Genomic DNA, 2884 nt, shown 5'->3' on the forward strand with positions numbered 1-2884 from the left:
AAAGTGCAGCGCCGTTTTGCAAGCCAATTCACCACCTAAGCTAACGGATCCGGGGAGTTTTTCTATCCCTTGTCATATCGGTCATCTTGCTATTAGTAAAGCTCTTTGTGATTTAGGAGTTTTTCTATCCCTTGTCATATTAGTCAAATGATTGTTAGTAATATGAGTTTGCAGATGGCTGATCAATATATTAAGCACCCATGGGTATATTGGAGGATGTTCTCGTTCGAGTTGGGAAATTCTTCATTCCCGTTGATTTTGTTGTCTTTGATATCGCGGAGGATAACCAAATTCCTATCATATTGGGTAGACTATTCCTTCACACGGCGGGGGCAGTTATAGATGTTAGAAGAGAGAGACTGACTTTAGTTGTGGGGGATGATAATATTGTTTTCAATTTAGAAAAAGCTTTGAAAGATCCCACGATAGAAGAAACTTGTCATAGTATTGATGTTGTCGATTTTATTATTGATGAGTGTCTTGCTATGTGTTTAAACAGGGATACTCTGGAGATTACCCTTGTTTCCGATTCAGCTGCTGAGACGGGTTCATGGAGTCAAGAAGTTGATGAGATTAAGAAGTTGCTAACTCGAGAGGAATGCCCAAAGCAAAAGGTATACAACTTAGGTAGCCCATCGAAGGTTACCGAGGTAAATAAACCTGAACTAAAACGTCTTTTCTCTCATCTTAAGTATGAATTCTTAGATGACTGTGAAATGAACCTAGTAATTGTCAGTGCTAGCTTAACTGAAGGCCAACTTTCTGCTTTGTTGTCTGTTTTAAAAACTCATAAAAAGCCATTGGGTATAGCATTGATGATGTACAAGGTATTAGTCCTGACTTTTGTATGCATCGTATTCACTTGGAAGAAGGCCACAAGCCTAGTGCACAAGGTAAGAGACGACTAAATCCTCCAATGCAGGAGGTGGTAAGTGATGCGTGCATTTTATATAGACTTCTTGTACCGTATTTGCATGCATTTCTATGCATATTTCGTAGTATTAAGCTACAAATGTCCCCCGAATCATATACTTTGGTTTGCTTTGTCTTATTGGCAGGAGTGTACTAAAGAAGACGGAATTGAGCCTTTTTACTGTCCCTTTAGCCTGCATTTAGTAGATGGAAGAATTGGAGCGAGAATACTATTGTCTTGGGATGCGTGAAGCCGTTGTGGAAGATAAATCAACGAGATGTGGCTGAAGCAGATGACAGTTATCCTTCGATCAAGTGGTTTTACTGGCCTAGTTGCTCGATCGAGAGCTTTATGCAAAGAGTTGTTCGATCGAGAAGTATCAAAGTACTCGATCGACCACTTTTGGATCTGACGCGGGATTTTTCTTACGTGAACTTATTTATTTTAATATCTTAAGTTACGTATTAGGTTAATAAAATATCTTTCCTATAAATAGGAAAGACTTTATTAGGTTTAAGGGGTGAGTTTTGATCTGATCCCCTTTCATAGAGTTCGACGTTACTTTGTTTTCATTTTTCCGGATCTCGTTCTGTGTAATCTCTCTACTCTCTTACTATTTAATTTAATTCACTTTTGCACATCTTTTTATCATGTTCAGTATTGCTTTATTTATCATTATTGCTTTATTTATCGCTATGCGTAGCTAATTTCTCTAATGCTAGGATTAGGGGAGTCATGATGGTAAAACAATGATGCTTTAATTGGTTTAGAGATTTTTTGTTATGAGAATTGTTTTATAGAAATATAACAGTAATTATTAGGTTGAATGCATGCAACTGAATTAATTAAACTGGTTAAATTCAGAACTAGATCGGAAGATTGGAATGAACAGACCTGTTATGAACAATAGACTACTCTAATGAGGGCGGAAGCTAAGTTAGTAGTATTTTAGGGCGGATAGCAGACCGGAAGGACCTTTTCACTACCCTTCTCACATCAGACCGACTGACCCACCTTTAGCTGATTTGTGTAATATCATGGTGAACCGACATCCTGTCATCTCTCTCTCTCTCCTTGATCTTAATCCTTTTCAGTCTTGCTATTTTAATTCTTGTTTCTCTTATTGCTTTTATTTTAGTTCATTAGTTTAGTCAAAACAACTCAAACACCCCCCATTTTGTGACCTTAGATAGACTAGATAACAAGTCGATAATGACCGCCTCCCTGTGGAGTACGATACCCGACTTACCTCTGCTATATTAGTAAGAGCCGGTTGGTTTATTTTTGATAGGGTTGCGACAGCCGGGTCAAATTTTGGCGCGTTGCCGGGGAGGCAACCAGTTTATTTACTTGTTTTAGTTTAGTCTGTTCTAGTCTCAAGGAATTTATCCCTTGAGGCAGTTCTTATCTTTTCTTTTAGTATTGTCTTAATAGGTCCTACAGGTCCTTACTAGACAAGATTCTAGGAGAAAGATCATCAAAGGGAAGGCTTAAGTACCTTTGAATCTTCTACCAAGATGTATAACGTCTCCAAAATTATAGCACAACTTGAAGCTCAGATGCAAGATCTGACAAACTGGAGAGTAGACAATCTTGGGGTGGTCCACCGCAGTTTCATACTATGGCACAACAAGTGGTCTACTGTGAAAGATGTGGTGCTGCGGGGCGCAATGCTGTTATTTGAATGGAGGAGATTGACGAAGTATTTGCGTTTAAGCAGCGTACACAAGGTAGTCATTCCTATGGCAACCGTAGTGGGGCTTGCCCAAACATTACCCCACCTTCGCAACAACCGACATATGTGCCGCCACATCCGTTCCAGCAAGAATGCTATCAAAAGCTTCCATTTGTTTGGCCGCCTCAACAACAAACCCCTTTCCCCTGCTAAAGAGAATGAAGAGATTGCTGAATTAACATCTATAATGAAGACACTTGCGCTGCAAGTACAAGAGATTATGCAAGCTAAAGATG

Source organism: Silene latifolia, chromosome Y (genome assembly GCF_048544455.1).
Source record: "Silene latifolia isolate original U9 population chromosome Y, ASM4854445v1, whole genome shotgun sequence".
In the NCBI taxonomy this organism is placed as follows: domain Eukaryota; kingdom Viridiplantae; phylum Streptophyta; class Magnoliopsida; order Caryophyllales; family Caryophyllaceae; genus Silene; species Silene latifolia.